Source organism: Sapajus apella, unplaced genomic scaffold (assembly GCF_009761245.1).
Source record: "Sapajus apella isolate SASKATOON/1434 unplaced genomic scaffold, GSC_monkey_1.0 scaffold9, whole genome shotgun sequence".
Taxonomy (NCBI): domain Eukaryota; kingdom Metazoa; phylum Chordata; class Mammalia; order Primates; family Cebidae; genus Sapajus; species Sapajus apella.
The window spans coordinates 20911808-20930901 of NW_022436949.1; the positions used below are offsets into that span (position 1 = coordinate 20911808).

At 37.5% G+C, this 19094-nt stretch overlaps 1 protein-coding gene and 1 long non-coding RNA gene across 5 annotated transcripts in view; one reads left to right on the top strand and one right to left on the bottom strand.

The window, feature by feature from the left end:
* KLF12 (Kruppel like factor 12) overlaps window positions 1-19094 on the bottom strand; it is a 636627-nt gene that overhangs the window by 524827 nt on the left and 92706 nt on the right. The window lies entirely within an intron of this gene.
* Window positions 1-19094, top strand: part of LOC116551164 — a 224267-nt gene that overhangs the window by 29966 nt on the left and 175207 nt on the right. For 2 of the 4 annotated variants that reach the window (XR_004268741.1, XR_004268742.1), the window contains exon 2: window positions 17256-17329. This is a non-coding gene — a long non-coding RNA (uncharacterized LOC116551164). Of the gene's footprint in view, window positions 1-427; window positions 17330-19094 lie in introns of those variants that run through there. The other 2 variants (XR_004268740.1, XR_004268743.1) reach the window with 1 other exon arrangement.

Consider the following 19094-nt stretch of genomic DNA (forward strand, 5'->3'; position numbering starts at 1 on the left):
GTGCCACATTTCCCAAGCCTGCCAGGGAAAGAAGGTCCTCATGCAATGAAGTCTCTGTGTTGAGGTTGGGAGGTAGGCTTCGTTGAGGTTGGGAAGCAGTCTTGGTTCCTACCTTGAGATGAAAGTCTCACAAACAGGGAAATTATATGCATTTAATTAAGTTTTTTTTTTTTTTTTGGTTGGTTGTTTTTGTTTTTCTAGATGGAATCTCACTCTGTTGCCTAGGCTGAAGTGCAGCATCGTAATCTCAGCTCACTGCAACCTTCACATGCTGGCTTCAAGAGATTCTCCTATATCAGCCTCCCAAATAGTTGGGATTACAGGGACGCACTACTATGCCTGGCTAATTTTTGTATTTTTTAGTAGAGATGGGATCTCACCATGTTGGCCAGGCTGGTCTCGAACTTCTGACCTCAAATGATCAGCCTGCCTCGGCCTCCCAAAGTGCTGGGATTACAGGCGTGAGCCACTGCGCCTGGCAGTTTAATTTTTTTATGGCTGATGGCCACACACATGATATTCACAACAATCCAAAAATGCATGATAATGGCACAAAAGGCAAACTCAAAAAATGTATTTTTTACAAGGTATTATGAAAAGAGAATAAGACAAATTATATAGCTCTTGATATGCATGCATATAGCCTTTCATTAGCTCTTTTATGTTTTTAAAGAAAGTATCAAGTGCAAAATATTTCATTTTATTTGTTTATTTAAAGAGCACACATGCAACAACCATGTGTCCTCTCGGAGCATGCATTGCAAGACAGTATATTGGGTATGTTGGATATCCTGTGTTTTTTTCTCTAGCTTCACTTACCACTCTTACCACCCTGCTCTGGGAATTAGGACTCTGATCTACCCAAGCAGGCCTCCTCTGACTTCTGGTTGAGTTGGGAATCGGGAGTACCAGCAGGAGATCAGAAGGAGGAGGGAGAGAGAAGACAGAATATTTATTTCCTAGGCCCTTATCTTGCAGGGAGGAGAGAACACTTTGGGTCTGCTGCATCCCTTGACCTAAAGTCACAGATACTGTCAAGAAGGACAGCAAGTAGTGGGAAACAAGATGGATTAAATTCTATGTCATTTAAAATGCTGTTCTACCATCTTTTGGTAGAGTCATCTGAAGATGGTAGGTTTCATTAAACATTCTCCATCTAAGCTTTCTCCATCGTGGGTTTCTGCTCCATTGACTTCGTTAGCCTGAGGTTGGTCACAATTTCCCCATTAACCAGTCCAGGGGTACTTTTTATAGGTTCCCCATATTCTGATGATGCCCTTAAAATAATGCCTTTAAAAGATTATCTTCAAATTGTACAATGTGTATGTGCCCTTTCTTTTCTTTCTGGACTCTGATACCCTGAGAATGGATATTTAAAAGATAGTGTAGTGTAGGATATACAGTAATATTTGTTTAGAATTTTTTAAAAATTTTGTTTCTACATCTTTTTTATTGAGATAGTTTAATTGAAAATGTGCATGCATGGAGGGAGAGTGTACCCAATAGGAGTTTGGGAAAAGTAAGATTTCAATCCCAATAATTAATTTGGGGAGCATTTATTTGGTTTCTTTAATATTACAGGCTCTGAGCAAAAATTTCAAATACTGAGATGAATTTATAGCTATGTTCAGCTATAAGCCTTAAAGAGATAAGGCCCCAGAAAACTTAGATTTTATTTTTTACAGCAACCTTCAAGTACATAATAGCTATTGTAATAAAAATAATAGCTAGAATTATTTATATGGTTATAATAAATAATAAGAAAAGATACAAACATTGTCTTGATTTTTTAGTTTCTTTTGATGGTTATTTTGAATTCTGTAAAGTAATTCTGCAGGCAACTTTACAAAAGTGCAACTTTGGCAATTCAAGAATATTTATTAAAAACAAACCATTAAATTTTATTTGGGCAACTCAATTTTGATGAGAGTAAAGCTGAGGTTAACTGGTATGTAAAGTTAAAATTCCAACAGTGTATGAGGATCATTCTCCCTCCAATTGTTTACAGGCATATACATTCACTCACACACAGCCCCACACACTCACACAGACACATTCACACACTTACACACACTCACACATACTCAGTGAATAACTCTTACAGTTCTAACTTTATACCTGTGGTACTTTTGGTTCTGTACCTATGTAAATATATAAAACATGGGAACTCTTCCTGTCTCATGGTAAGATGAGGGTAATAGTAAGGGAAATATATAAATGTTTCCATCCAGACCATTATTTTATACACATATCAAGCAAATATAATGTAATAGTGATAGTTTTAAAACCTTTCATAACACTGCCATTTTTATCACCCAGGTGTGCATGCAATAAGCATTTTATAAAATATTTTCATATTCTGCAAGTTTTTCTTGCCTCTGAGGCTCCCCACCCATTTTGTCAATGGCAGTTGTCCCTCCAAGAGAAGGGCGGATACCATCTGGAACAAAGAGGGCATTGATCAGGCCTGCGTTTTAAAGCCAACTTAAAAAAAACTTCTAGCAAGAGACTTGAGCCTTTTAGTGAGTGAAAGAGTTGTGTTTCCTAAAATGCTGAAAAGAAACAAAAAGAGAGAAGAGAAAAAAAAGAAAGTAAAAGAAGGAAGGAAAGAAAGAAAAAAGGGAAAGAGACAAAGAAAAGGAAAAAAATCTCTCTTGTTCAAATATCAAAAGCAAAGATGGGGAATTTTGTCCATAAACCCCAAGAAGAGCGAAAGCAAAAGGAGAAAGTAGAGAGGGTTATGGTCAATGAGGTAGACACTGCGAGAGACCCAGGCACGGAAAGAAGTGTATCCTGAGTTTACCCCTCAGGCTAAACCCTAGGGCATGGTGAAAGCAAGTATGGGTGGGTGTGGCTTTCAAAGGCTGTTAGAAAACATGTAAAAGAGAAACTGCAGAATCCCAAAACAGTAGGATTTTTCTTCCCTTCCTGGGCACTGCCTGGGAAGATTAGATATCACCCCAGAGAAATGCTCCATCCACTGTGGCACCTTGTAGACCAGTGCTACTCAAAAGTGTGGTCCTGAGAAGGCGCTGGCCTGTAACACTTTGTTAGACCTCTCATCTACACTGAGATAAGTTCTGAAGGGCACAATAAGGATCTGGAAACTTTTAAAGCAATTTCATAGTCTCATGCCTCTTGAATCAAATAATAATTTGTAAAAACTGAGGCCTGTACTGTATACCTCATTGTTGTTTTGTTTGTAGTAGTTTTTACTGTATTTTACAAAAATATTGAACTGTAATGGGTTGAAAAGGAAAAACTCAGTATAGATAGTTTGGGAAGTGTTATGCTATTCATATTCTTATGGCCTCAGCCACCACAATACATGGCCCATCGAAAAACAGAAATTTAGAGCACAGATAAAAAATACCAACAAAGTACAGCATATGCCATTTCTTCAGCAACATATGTCATATGCTGAATTGAGAAAATGTGTTACAAGTGGCTAAGAGAGGGCTCATCCAGAGGGCTGAAAGTCCTGCTCCCCACTTCTCTTCTAACACTGCACACACCTGAGTCTCATGTGCCATGGGAAGAAGCCAAGACTATACATATTTGACCAGTAGGGGACATAGGAGGTACCTGGATGGAAACTCCAGGAGTCAGCTGTGGAACTAGAGCAGAGCGATCCCACTGCTAAAGGGCAGATGGCCTAAACCACAGCTGGAGGAAGGATTTAGCTGATACTCAGACAAGCTCATAGTGCTAGTGAGAGCCGAGGTAGGATGGAACCAGCATGAGAACAGCCCATGAGTCCACTAGACCCAGAGGTCTCACAGGACACCAAGAGACTGGCACTTAGGCTATTTCTTCAGAGGTCAGTGAGGACCAAATGGCCATCCATTCATTCCTGACATCCCTGGGCATACATGCCTTCTAGCCAAGCAACTCATGGTCTTGAAAATTCCTGATAGAAACCATCTTGGGAATGCAGGTGCGGAATAGTGGAAGGACTAAGGATTCACTTCAAAGTGACTGCCCCAAAGAAATTATACACTTCAATTCAACAGCCACATTGTTCTCATTACCCAGAAGTATGGTAGCTTGAGAGCAAAATTACATAAAATGTAGGAAATAAAGAAATACTTTTTTTAAAAAAACTAACTGGTAGTGCATAAATTATTAACCCTGCTGTACACTCAATAAATAGTGACAATAAAAACCATGCCTAGCATATAGTACACTATTAATAAAGGCTTGCTGAAATAGTAAGAGGAACTCCCATGAATATTACATCTCAAATATTGGCACACAAGCAGAATTAGGACCTATAGGACCTGTAGAAGCTCCCTCTTCTTGCAGGGTGACAGGATCACAACTTTGTTGCCTAATATTTTAAGTGAAGCAAGTAAATTGTGTAAGAGTCATAGCCATGGAGATTATTAATAACGTCCTGAATAAGTGCTCAGATAGGAAGTTCTCCAAGTCATGGGGATGGGTCTTAGGAGAGAGGATTTGATATTTATTCACTTTTAGATTTGCTGGGCTTTCCAAAAGGATGGGATATAACAGGTCAGGGTGATCTGTCCCTGAACTCTACACGGAGACTTCATCTTAGTAATCCCAAGCCCTCTCTCAGGTATTGCCTCTGACTTTTGATGACGTCTAGTAGGCAATGATCACTAGTCATTTTTTCAATAAATATTTATAGAATCCTAGTTGATTTTTGGATGCTGAGGCCTTAAAGATAATTAAAGTTGATTTTTAGATTTAAAGAGCATTCTTCCCACTCAAGGAGATCACATTGCAGTGGGGGAAGCACAAAGGTAAACTGAGAGACACAGCTGTGGTCATCGGCATAATGAGAGAACAAGGAGCTAAAGAGGAATGGACCCGGGGACACGGCTAACCTTTTCTAGGCTTGCTCAGGAAGGGTTTCCTGAGAAGGCCTAATTGGAATCTTTTGGGCTGAGCCGTGCATAATTCAGAGTTCAGAGTTCACCAAGGGCGGATGGTAGATTCAGTCAGGCTAGGGGAAGGAAACAATGCGGAGAGAAAAAGCTGTATGTTTATATGGCAGTAGAATTGACCGGCTGGAGGAACTTGAGATGTTTTGGTGATTGGAGCATGAAGCATGAGTGTAGTTCATGTCCTGGCTGTTAGGATAAGGCAAGTGTTAAGCGAGGGAACTGAACAAGTCTGCAGAATCATATTACGTGTCATGGAAGGGTTTGAAGATGGAATCACCTGCCTGGATTTGGTCTTGGAAATTTTGTTCTAGAAATTAGATGGCAGGTAGGGTGGAGGGAAAAGATGGAAGATTAAAGAGTCTAAAACCAGCTTGCAAAAGCCGGTAGACGATAGTCAAGATCTTCGGATCGCCCAACTCAGACTCACTCAGATCTTTGCTGAGAGAAAGGGGATCTCTTCGCTTGCAAACTGGAAATAGAGATCATCAGGACCGGCTAATCTCAGGTCTGTCACGTGAATTCAATGTCATAGAGAGTTTCTACTTTTCTCCGTGGTTATACACCTCTCCTCTGGAAAAACTAAGAAACTGAGCAAATGGTCCATTCTCTCAGTTTTTTAATCCCAAATCCTATAAGATGTTTTGCATATTAGTATTGTCCTTACCAAGATAAGCTTTACTGCAGTGCTTATTAATTCGGTTCCCTTCTGGTTCTGGAGTCCAACACACAGATGATTTTAGGTTTTATTCTATGGCACTAGAAACGTCATACCTATTTGGGTGCCACTATTTTATTTAATGCAGATATACTTGCATAATCTTTTTGTTTTTTAATATCTGACTCTTTTCCCTATCTGCAAATCCTAGTCAGGATGCAATTTTCATCCCCAAGATGACTTCTCTTATTAAATTATTTTTTTAACATTGAAAGAAGCGTGTGTGTGTTCCAGCTCAAATAGAGAGAGCCTGTTAGACGAGTTGAGTAGGGTACAAGGAGAGATGTATGTTCTAACATTTCTGTCTCCTGCATCGTTTGTAAATCCTTTTTTTTTTTTTTTCCACATTGGCCATTTCCAGTCTAAACCTTTGGAAGCATATAATGATGTCTGCAACATCAGTCTGTGTTAGTCACATCTTCTTGTAATGTAAAATCCCGTAAAGCTCAGAATGTGCCTATGTGGGTAAAACCCTTTCCCTTTTCTTCCCCTTCTTTCCCTTCGTTTCTCATCCTGATCTTAGAATAAGTTTGGCTAGATCTTTTCATATGATGTTTCATACTCCTTGGTTAAGCAAATGTAAAATTCATGTCTGTATATTCCCGAGAAGCTCTTCCGCATACTCCTGAGACACCTCCTGTAGTTTCTTTTTGATATAATTGTTCTTTTTCCATATTCTTATTTTGCATATTGCTGAATCTAACACTACTTTTGAATCCTCATGACTAGCCTGCCCCTCATTCTACTCTTGGGGGAAGCAGATAAATGCAGAGATGTAACTCAGAGGGACCCAGGAGTCGGAAAATCCAGGCTTCTCTGGCTCCTCTCAGATGGTTCCAATTGCTAGTATGACAGTCTTTGCCAAGCAGGGCATTAATTTTAACCATAGAAACCTGGCAAGTCAGGCAATTCAGCTTAACATTGCAATTCGGCAGTGGGAACTATTAGTTTTGGATCTGATTTTAAGTGGTCTCAGAATACCGGTTACAAACAGAAAGGGTTTCCTGAAGCCAAGTCATATGGTGTCCCTGTGTTTCCTTATCTGTCTTCAGCCAGGCTACCTGGGACCAGAGCATGTGCTTCTCTACTGTACACAGTCTAATCCTGTGAGAGGCAGTTGTCCAGCTCTGGTGTTAGTGAATTTTATTTTCCTTTTTGCTTTCTTATTTCTTTATCTCCAAACTAATGCATGTACATTGTTGGTGGAAAGGAAAGAAAATACAAATAATTTGAAAGCCCTTAAAGGTCTTTTGTATCTCCACCAAGCAAAAGCAACCCCTTTAATAACGTGGTGTCTATCCTTCTAGAAGAGGCAGTGTGGGGAGAAAGAGGCAGAGGGAGGGAGGATTTTACTTGCATTTTCTATTTCCTTGGAACTGCTCCAAAGCAAAAGCACCAAAGCCCTGCTTTGGCCAGGACAGTATCCACTTTATCTTGGCTGCACAAGGATAGCTTATGCTCCACTGTGGAAGAGGTTGTTCAACCTTCCATAACCCTGCAAACAAACTCACCCCACCTCTGAGCAACTGGGACTGCAAGGCTACTCTTGACACAGCCCCAACCCCTACCTCTGTTAGCTACATCTTTCTGGTTGCAAGGCATGGAGACTAATTTTCTTAGTAAAAAATGCGTATTTATTAATGTATACTTGTATGCCATATTTGCAACAAGCAATCTGTCTATGCTTCAGCACCCCCAAGGGCCAACTTCTCCCTGTTTTTCTCACACAAAATCTTTGGCTTCACTCAGCGTCTGCTCTCCTCTCCTTTTTCTGTGGATAGGTCAACTCCCTAACCCCCATTCCATATTTCAAATTATGGAAGGAATTCATCTGCTAGAAGCTACTGTCTCTGTTTTCCAGAATTTTCTGAGTTAGGCAACCTCCCTAATCACTGGATAGACCTTTGGGTCAGGCATTTGCTCTGATCCGTTTAATGGTAGCACTTGTTCAAAAAAAATGGAGTAGGGCTTCTTTCCTAAAGGAGCAGGGTTGGAAATGTTTAAGTCCAGCAGGCAGCAAGACCAGCGTGTTCAATAATGAGAGTACCAATCAAATAGCTGATAAAGGAAGGGAGGAAAAGATTTGAGTTAAAGTTATTTAAAAGTTGAAAATGACAAGATAGAACGAGTGATTGATTATTAAACTCTTAGTTTTCTGGCTTGGATGAATGGGTTAGGTGGGGTTTCATTAAGAAAGACAAGAGCTATAAAAGAGACAATTTCTTTTGGAATTTATATCTGGGCATATTTAGTTAGAAGAATGTGTGGGGCATCTAGGAGATATCTCTTTGCAAATACTGATACAAATCTAGAGCTGAGGGTACTGATCTTGCTGTAGATTAGACTTGGGTGTCATTACACATGGATCGTGGATGTCAATCTACTGCTTGAGAACCTCTGCTCTCTCTATCCTGGAATAAGGCTAGATGCAAGAAGGTGACAGCAAATTGAGCTTTGGAGGGAACACTATTCCTTTGTAGAGATATTTCATCTCATCAGATTTGTAAATTAATTACATGAATAGTAAAAAAAAATCAAGCATCAATACCTTCATATATTTTTTAAATAAGACTATTAGGGTCCACTGTGATTCTTAATGAAATCTAAGGCAACCTGGCTACTAGGATAAGGCAAGTAAAGGTAATACTTATGAATTACAGCTGCCATTGAGATCTATCATGGTAAAAATGTAGGACATATTATGATGCTATGCAGTGTGAAAATCTGTACTGAACTTGGTGGAGATTGGCATGAAGTGACTCTTCTTGGCAAAGAAGGTTTAAAATGTCTTTCCCCTAACCACAGGACACAAGAAATTAATTATGTCAGTGAAACACAGCTGCCAAGGAAAAGGCAGATCCAGTGCTCAGGTTACAGAGACAGAGAGCTACAGTACCGCCCAGCTATTCCCATTGACCAATATAGGAGGCAATTTGCCAATTTGCAACACAGCTTTGTAAATATGTGGTCCCCCAAGACTCTGTTTTGAACAGTACATAAGCGGAGCCTCAGGAGCAAAGCCTGAATGATTGGTTGAAGAAAGGCCTTCCAAAAAAAAAAAAGATGCAAATACTACACAGACATCTTTGTTTTTTGAAAGCTCAAGATAGAAACTCCACAAAAGCACAAAGATGTCAGAAGCAAGTAGAGGTTTGGCAGTGCCTTCCTGTCTTCCATCACCACCACCATCATCACTGCTGTAGAATGGGCTTTGAAATGATAAAACTCTGGTTTTTAAATTCTGGTTTTTTTATTTACCATGTGTATGACTTTGGGCAAGTTGTTAAACTTCATCTGTAGAATAAGGATGTTGCTTAGCATTGTTGCAAAATAGAGATAATGTATGCAAAGTACCTGGCACAGGGGTGGTTGTGAAATGTTTGCAACTTTTGCTTTTTCAAATTTGTATAAATGTAAGAGTTACAAGTGCAGTTTTGTTACATGTATATATTGTGTAATGGTGAAGTTTGGGCTTTTGATGTAACCATCACCCCAATAATGTACATTGGACTCATCATTTTCAATTGTTAATCCCCAAAACTTTGTTAGTAAAAGCAAAAAATACCTGTGAGAAATCTTCTAGGTTCCCTTATAAAATTATTCTTCTCAATTTATTTTTCCTTAAGTTTGGAAATCTTTCAACTCTAAAATCTTTTCTGCATCATTTAGGTTTTTAGGGATCTCACCCAAATATTTGAGGAGGATTTACTGCAGTTTTGATAGATACATAGAATGGTTTGCCATTTTCTCTAAATCGTAAGTAATTTTCAGATCTAAAATCATGCTGAAGATTCTATTTTATGTATGAATCTGGCTATTACTTGAATGATTCAGAGACCTCAGTTTCTGCATGGCATCTGGCAGGACTTCAGGAATTTGAGGTTGGATGATTGTACCATCATCACTGCATATTTGGGATTTTTGTGCTATTATACTGAGGATTGTGTAGCATCTTCCTAGCAACTTCTTTCTAGTTTGTTGCTATTATTGCAAACGTCAGATCTCAAGCCTTTTGAGTGTTGGGCTTTTTATGAAGCCAGTAGCCAGTCTAAAATAAATTACTACACATATGCTGATAGCAGAAGATGACGATAGAGTTATTTTCCCATTTATCCTTTATTGTTATATTTAGAAAGTGAACTTCTGTGGACACTGACATATTTGCCTTGTATTTTTTTGGTTCTTGCTTATAGCTTGCTCTGTGAATAGCCTAAAAATTATTTCAATAGTGGTCATCTACGTTAGCTAGAGGGTAAATTCCCTAAGGACATAGACTGACAGCAGATTTGCTCAGCGTGGGGAGAAGGGAAATCACCAAATACGTTTTGTTAAATTACACCAACTTAGTGAATTCATAATGAAAACAAATGGCAAAGTTTTATTGCACCAGGAAATGCTTTCAGATGAAGTTCTTTCTGACTAAATCTGGGGTGATATGAAAAGTAACTTATTCTCCCAAGACAACTGGCATCTTTTCTTCTGAGACTCACTAGGCTTTCAGGAAATGCTAAGATGGAGTTTGAGGTTTGGAAGAGGCTCCTCTAGGCATATAGAAACCGAAGTGCATGTGTGACTTTCTTCTTACTCAAGTGTATTGAGTAAAGAAAAATGTTATCTACAACTTGATGTTGGCTAATTCTGACTTAATAAACACAATCTTGGACTTGTGTGGACATGTAAAGCTTTGGTAGCCACATATAGCTGAGGACTAACTTCCTTTGGCCTGCCACATGACTTTCTTGACCCTGACATGGACACAGTGGAAGGACTAGACTGTCTTTTTATTATTTAACAGAAAATGGAAGAGTCAACCAAAACAAAAGCAGCTGGAGCTGAAATTCATTACTGGACAGAGAGGTTGAGATCATGCTTATCATGCTTAGCTGAGTTTGAAACCTACACCAAGGTCAAGGCCCAGGGTGCGCTATAAAAAGATAACTCTTTCCTCCAGGTTGTAGAGATTTTTATAATAGAAAGAAAGAATTGCCAAATCTGAACTCTGTCACCGGTAATTAGCAGCTCCCAAATGTGGTAAACTGGGTTCCAGTTGCCTCGGAGGTAATATCTGACACAGAGATGACAAGAGATGCAAGTTTATGAATATGAAATCTAAATTAAATAGTCACACTGAGGAGATCATTTTCCCTCTGTTTTTGCTTTGTGTTTTTGGTTATGATCCATTTCATTAACCTGAACTTCAAGTTTACCCTATGGTACCCAACCAAGATAAAATCTGGGGATATAATTGTCACAAAAAAATGTCTCATCTGTTTTCATTACCCATTCATTACAGGCCCTTCTTATTTTAGAATCCATTAAAAAAATTACAGTAGCTAGTTTACAGAACGTATTTTATAGCACTAATTATGATCATTGAATTTTGCGTGTTTTTAGGAGTGATGGCTGTGTACTATTCTGGTTATCTTTGTTATAAAAACATTGACTTGACTTAGACATTATGGGCTTTTCAAATATTTTAAAACAGTATTCAACAACAGACTCATTCAGTTTCACACAATTACCTTGGCTTCCATTCCCTACATTCCAGGCAACCACTTTTGAGTAGCCCATTTGTCTCCCTGCAACTCTGATATTTTCCTTCTCTTTTCTACCATTCTCTTTGTATTCCCATCCACCCCCAAATTATCCCATTCCTTCATCCACTGATCCAGGGATATGAGCTGCATTGCTAATTTTAAAACAGGGAAAATGAAAAGTGTTGGTTCTAGAATGGGAATGAATGAGCCTACAGTGAGAAGAGGTGGTTTAGTCTACACTTTGTCTTTCTTGTGAGGCAGCATACTCACTATGCACAGGATCATGAAAAACAAAATGAAATACAACACAATGCTTTGGCAGTTTATTTAATTTTGTGTATTAGAACAAAACCAAGAACAGTTCTGAAATGAAAGCCAGTCTTCAAGAGTTTCTAAATGTTTGGCATCTGCCTCCTTGCCAATAATATACTAATGAGCACTTTTGTTCTGTTTTACAAACCTTATCTAAGTCATTTTCTAAGTCTGATTTGTGCTGTTATAAATTACTAAGATGGGGCAACTTATAATGAACAGAAATTTATTGGCTCACAGTTCAGGAGGCTGGGAAGTCCAAGGCTGAGGGGCTGGCGTTTGTTAAGGGCCTTCTTCTATGTCATCCCATAGTGGGAAGGCAAAGAGAGGGTGAAAGAGAACAAGAAGTGACCGAACCTGTCCTTTCATGAGGAACCCACTCCTGCAGTAATGAACCCATTCATATGATCATGGCATTAGTCCATTCATGAGGGCAGAGCCCTCATGGCCTAATGTCCTCTTAACAGTTTCATCTCTTAATAATGTTACAGTGGTAAGTTTTCAACACATGCTTTCTGGGGGACACATTCAAACCATAACAGTCATATACAATACACAGCACTGAATGGGAAAGTACAGTTGCCCTCCTTGCTTAGGACAGGAATAAAAAGTTTCAGGTCATGCAACAAATGATAGAAAGAGGATTCCATCCATCCCCAAATCTAGTGACAGGCTATTCAGCTTTCACACCACTAGGGTGTATGCTTATTTGGCTGTTGCGTTTTTATCTTATCATAATCTCTTAATTCAGGAAAAATTACTTTACCACCTGAGCCTATGGTGAAAAATTAAAAGTATAATTCCTGCTATGCTACTCTACTGCTCTACAAGTAATAAAGTGAATTTTAAGAATTTTCTAAGATGTATTTTACAGATTTTGAATCATCATTGAATTAGACATTTTTAAAGCTTAATTCCTGTGCACCAAAAACACAGGATTAAGAATTTGCAGAATGAAGGGGAAAAAATGAAGTAATAAGTTTAAGTTCAAAGAAGTTAATTTTATTTTTGACATTAGGAATGCTCACATTCAAGATCCTTTCTGGTTATGTCAAAAGGCATGAAACACTGAGATCATATCTTTACATTAATAACGTGAACCTGCAAAGTTCAGCTATTAGAATCAAACACATTGAAGAGGTAATCTCCTCTCTGTGAAATCTGTCTAACCTATATCTTTGTGATCTCAATAAGGAACTGACTCTCAAACGTATCTTGTAAATGCAAACATTCAGAATGCTGCAATATGGTACTTCAAGGTTCTGAGCTTTTCGTGGCCAATCTATCACTAATTAAGTGTAATTAAAGGAATAAAAACATAGTGCTACAAAACTGAATTTATATTTAAAAAAACAGATGCATATTTTGTCTGGGAACTTTGCTGGCATTAATATTTTTGGAAGTGATATTATGATAGTAAGTAAATTATAGATCATTTTATTGAAAGACAGAGTGAGTGTGTACTTAGATTCCAAAGATAGTCTTTCAAACTTCTATTTTCCTATCAAAATTAGTCATCAGAAATTTTTCGGATTAATACTCTCAATGTAATGAGAGTATTAGAATCTAGGAAAAGAATGGTGTTTAAAAAAATATATGAGCTAGGCATGGTGGGTTTTGCCTGTATTCCCAGATGCTTGGGAGGCTGAGCTGGGAGGACTGTTTGAGGCCAGGAGTTTGAGACAGCCTGGGCAGCACAGTGAGACACTGTGTCTAAAACAATTAAAGAGAGAGAAAAAAGAAATACTGCTTTAAGAATGAGTGAAGGGGCAGAGCTTTATTTTGCATTGGGAATGGGAATTGCGGACAAACTGTTGTTTGGTTATTTTTGCAGCAGTTTAAGTACTGTGGAAGAAAGACGAGAAATTTCCCAAGTATTTCATGCAAGAGCACTAAATACAGATGAAAGATCATATCTCAATTCAATTAAATCCAATCTCGAGTGATGTAACAGTATACTGGCTTTTGTGGCATCATAGAAATATTTAAAAAGTCTCCACACTTACAGAGCTTACAGTCTTATCACATAGACAAGCATATTAACGACATGTTCCACAGCCAAGGATAATGACACAACCTCCATTTGTATTCAATAGATATTAGATTCCATGATTCACAATGTTCAAGTTACTCTTGGTGAAGTGCAGTGAGAGCCACTTAATTTCCTTCCTGCAACATCTAAATGTCCTAGGCTAACTCTGAGGGCCAAATACCCAGTCCTCTTCATTTTTTCCCATTTAAAAAGTTATCATTTTGATTGGAAAATATTTCCTAACTACTATAAGCTCCTAAACACTGGGATTGATTTTTATCCATTTCTGACTCCTACTAAATACCCCGTACACTGAGCTGTGCATTAAATGTTCAGTAAACTTCCTAAGAAGAAAAGAAAATTTTTGTATAAAGGAATGAAGGAGAGAATGTTTTAGTAACACACATACACACACACACACGGACACACACACACACACTCTTAAATGTACAGTTAAAAAATTTAAGACCTGGACTAAAAATCCCAGGTTCACCTCTTAATAGCTTTGTGATCTTGAACAATCTTAGGATTATGATTGTAAAAGGATTGTGGGTTTTTCATTCCCAAAATGACAAATGTAAGGGTAGATACTTGAGATAATCTTTTGTGGGGTAGATTACATTATATATGTGGAGTTCTTACAATAATAATAAATGCCCAGTAATTATTAACTACATTGTTAGTTCCACCTCTCTATGCCTTAAAATATTTTACACAACTAATACTAAAAGTTGGATATAATAAAACCAGAAAAAAAAGAGGCAAGAATCAGTCTATAAAGTTGACATCTTACTTATTCCAACTCTTTGACCAAATATGTGAAACTGGCTTGTAACTCAAAAAAATCCCCAAAACCAGGTAATATTTCACTGGAAGAAGATACTGAATTAATAAGAATTTAGCTAATATTTATTGTTTATGTCATTACTTGGGGGATGTGACAATATCCTAAAACAGATACTGAGCAACACTCAAAACACCATTGCAAAGAAATTGGAAAGAGTTGATTCAGGTGTTTCATTAATAGGAATGAATATGAATAGCAGTTGACTTAGATTTTTATCAAGTCATAGTAAATGGCATTCTCTAGGAATCCAGAAATATGGTCCTAAATCCTGCTGACTTGGTAACTGACAGATTTTTCTGAATTATGATGAATGAAGAAGCTTCTCTTTTTTAAAATTTTAAAATTTTTTCATCACCTCAATTCTGAAGAAGCTTCACTCTAGATGTTTAGTTCAATAAAATTATGCTTTCTGACACCCAACTGTTTACCCTTAAAACTGTCCAAAGATTCTAAAGTCTGCTGCCTTTAAAATCTAAATTAAGTCACTGGTTTATTAATCTCTTAGTTAGCTATGCTATGAAATATCAGCTCACTTTCTCAAACTGTTTTTATTTGTGATCCAATGTCATTCCCTCCATCTATGCCTCTTCCAAGGTTATAAAATTTGGCTGAATTCATACCCTTTGCCAAAGTTGTGACCTAGCCAGTTATTGAACATTTTCTAAATTAGGAAGTATCTATAGCTTTAGTGCCTCCCTTTCATGAAAGTTCCCCATTTTTTATGGTTTAAAATTAAGTCACTACTCCAGACATGGTACTGGTGACCCAGCTGGTTTCTTGGGCTCCCATAAGAAATTATTTCTGTTGTCCTCCAGACCTCAGATCCAGCATTCTATTGGGATCTTGCTAAATGCCCATGTTACCTCCAAATCCTAGCTGGTTGCCGACTCACAGGCATTCATAGCCAATTTCAATCTGGGCTTCACATTTTCTCCTTACACACCAAAGCTGGCCTCGTAACACTGCCCAACCAAGGTCAGGAGAAAAGAGTCACACCAGTTGTACAGTCCTGTAGCCAACAGAGTCTCTGAGATCTTATTGGAGTCTGTAAGTTCACAGCACAACTCAAGGATGATGGCAGCCTTCCACCCAGATTATCATTGCCTTTCCCGTGATCTGGGCTTGGAAGTCTTGGGCTGACTCTTGTCTGAATCATGACTCAACTTATAATGATGCCAGGTGCTGTGCCTCAGCTGCTCAGTGGCATCTCTGAAGGTCTACATTTAGCTCTGAGTAAAACCAGTTCACTTAGGTCCTTGCTGGTTCCATATTTGGGTCTTCAGTCAGTCCCAGGATTTCCAGAGTGAGCTGACTTATCATGACTTGTGCTTCGATACCAGAAATGAAAATAGCCAAGCATCAGGTCAGCGTAAGGAGTTGGGGAAAGCATTTAAGACCTCCCTGAATGACTGTGTGAATTAGGGTTATGGTTGGATAGGATATTGAAATTAGCATTCTAAGTGGAAGAACTACATGAGGAAAGGCAGATGATAGTTTTTTTTTTTTTAAAGGAAATCAAGCAGAACAATTTTCCCAGGGGTTTCAATTTGGATTTATGACGTTTAATAAAAATTCACAGGAAATTTTAAATGCAAAAATCAAGAATTTGATATTATGTTATTCTTCCATGAGAGGCATTGAATATTTTTAAGAGGCAAACATGTATTAAGGGTATTTAATTGGTGCCAGAGAACAAAGAGTAAGACCTGTATGTAGTGATTGTACTCCTTTTCCAGTAAGAGAGGCAGATATGTAAATGAATAATTTTTATGGTCAGTTAAAACTTTTTTAACTAATGCAGTTTGGCCCAGAAGTTGGTTAATTAACCCAATTATAAAATTTGGTTATAGGAGGGAATTAAAAAATACCTTTTAATACTTAAATTGAAAACATGAAATTGTGTGCTCATTCACTGATATTTTGATATGAGTCAAGATCTTTACTTTGAGTAAAGATCTGCTTATAATTATGCATTGCTTTTTTTTTTTTTTACAATATGCCGCATAATGGATGACATATGGTTTAATGTTTTTGTTTTTCAAAATGGAGTGAAAAATCAAAGAAACTTGCAAAGTAATTAGTGAAAAGTGTACTGGGTTTGTATTAGTTTTATAAACTAGCGTTTTAGTTATCTTGCCATCACTTAAGTCAACAATGTTATTTTTAGCAATGCATCTTTGTTCAGTTTTTAAAAAATATTCACATGTATTTTCATAGAAACAACCCTTTTCACATTTTTCAAAATCACATTCAGTACATAATTTAATTATGTAATTAAAATAGTAAGTAAAACTGATTTGGGGAAAAATGTTACCAACTTTTTGGTACACGTACCAGTAAACTGGCAGAAACAGAAGCTCATGATCATGCTGGAACAGCTGAAAGGTGAGAAAGTCTAGAATGCTTTGGGCATCAGCCATAATATTTTACAAAAGGAATGGATGATATAAATGTAGTTTAGGTAAATTAATTGGAGTTTCATTAAGAAAAGTTCTATGTTACCAAAACTGAGACATGCACAGATGTTATGCGAGCACAGTCAAAGAGCAATTAAGTATTTGTGAAATCAAGAAGGCCCAGATCAGAATCCTGGGAAGCACCAAGTGTGGGATGAAAGATTTAAAATTTGACTATCTTGATGAGTGTAAACAACAACAAACTTCCACTTAAATATCAACTCATAATTGATTTCAGGAAAACTGAAATAGAGGTAGAAGAGACAAAAAGGGGAGTCAGGGAGCCATTGAAGAAATTATCTCTTCAGAAAAACAAAAACAAAAACAAAACAAAAAAAAGAAATATCTCTTCAATTTCACCATTTTACTCAAGATCAATTCTTCTCTGAAGTGCAGAAGTGGAGGTAATTTAAATACAAATGTTTACGTTCTTTATTTTTCAGCTACAGTTTCAACTTTATCAACAAAGATAGAAGGAAGGGAGAAGATGCCTGAGAAGGATATGTTCTTCAGAAAGGTAAAAAAATAAGAAAATTTCTTTGAATGTGGCACAAATAAAAACTATAATATATAATTTTCATGTGTAGAACAATGCAGAAAATTAAAAAAATTCTGCAACAGTAGTAAACTGCACATATATATCAGCAAATAAAAGCTAAAAGTCATCCATAATTCTACCCAGAGATGATCTGTGGTAAATTTTATCTTAGATTGCTTTTTAGTAGTATGTGTATACATACACATAAATAGGAACATACTAAAACGTCTTTTTTTTTCACTTAATAATGCACTGTGGCCATTGTTCATGACACTGACTTCTTTCATTTTTCTAGTCTGTGGCATTGACTGTGATTGTAATTACTAAATTTTAGTGTTGAGGGTAACTATTCTTGTGCTCATCTTGTTTGTCATTTTAATAGCATAGTGGTTGCTGTAGATTTCAGGAAGCTCTTCTACTTTTTTTCTTTTCTTTCTTTCTTTCTTTCTTTTTTTTTTTTGAGACAGAGTCTCCCTCTCGCCAGGCTGGAGTACAGTGGTGCCATCTCAGCTCACTGCAACCTCCGCCTCCTGGGTTCAAGCAATTCTCCTGCCTCAGCCTCCAGAGTAGCTGGGACTACAGGCATGTGCTGTCACACCCAGCTACTTTTTGTATTTTTAGTAGAGATGGGGTTTCACCATGTTGGCCAGGATGCTCTAGATTTCTTGACCTCATGATCCACCCACCTCAGCCTCCCAAAGTGCTAAGTAAGCCACCACGCCCAGCCCAGGAAGCACTTTTTCAATAGGTAAAGAAAAATTCTTCTTTGTTTTCACTTGGGGCTTTCCCCTTTATTTCATTTATGTCAGCAATGGGCATAGAATTGTGTCAATTTTTTTTTGGCATTTATAGAATTGATCACACAGACTATTACCTTTAACTGGTAGATGTTATAAAATACATGGATGAAAAGTTCCTCTTTTTCTCCTTTCCTCCTTCCCTCCCTTCCTCCCTAACCTTCCTTCCTCTCCTCCCTCCCTCCAAGTTTAATTTTTATTCTATTTGAAATATTTTTATTTTTCCAAGTAATATATGAACATAGTTTGAACAGTGAAAATACCTTTACAAGGTTGATATTGAGAAATATCTCCTTGAAGCCCAAATATCCTATTCCTGTGTTCCCTTTTACAAGCTCTTTTGGCTACTCTTTGGGCATTTACTTTCTTGTATTTTCTAATGCTGTCTTTAACCTGTCAATTTTAATTACTTTTTATTTCTTTTTATCAAATGAAGATTTAGCATTCTCACCTCATCTTATGTTTCGTCTTTACCTATTGTTTCAATATAACGTTTTAACATTAGTTTTGTTGAATTAATGGTCATTTTGTTGCTGTGACTATGTTAGTGTTGTTCAGAGTTGAGTTGAGTAGCACAGTTAAATTTTCTATTTTGTGCAATTTTTTGTTTTTCCAAAAGTTAGTTATGATTTGTATTTTTTTTTCCTAGGTTTACATATCACAATTACTATATCAAGCTTTCCAACAGATCAATAAGACACTTACGAATCTTAGTTTCCCCATGGTTAAATACAACTGGTGTTTTATCAGTTCTGCCCCTCCCTAGCCCACCCCTAGCCCTTGGAAGCATCTGCTCTGGAGCTCTCCATCCTCCTGGCTCCAGTGTGTGGACTAGTTTCACTTTAGAGCTGTTGCACAGTGATCCTTGAACTTCTCCTCTCCCCTTTTCTGACTTCCTTATTTTGAAGATTCAGTGTCTTCCTCTATTTTAGTTAACATCCTCATCA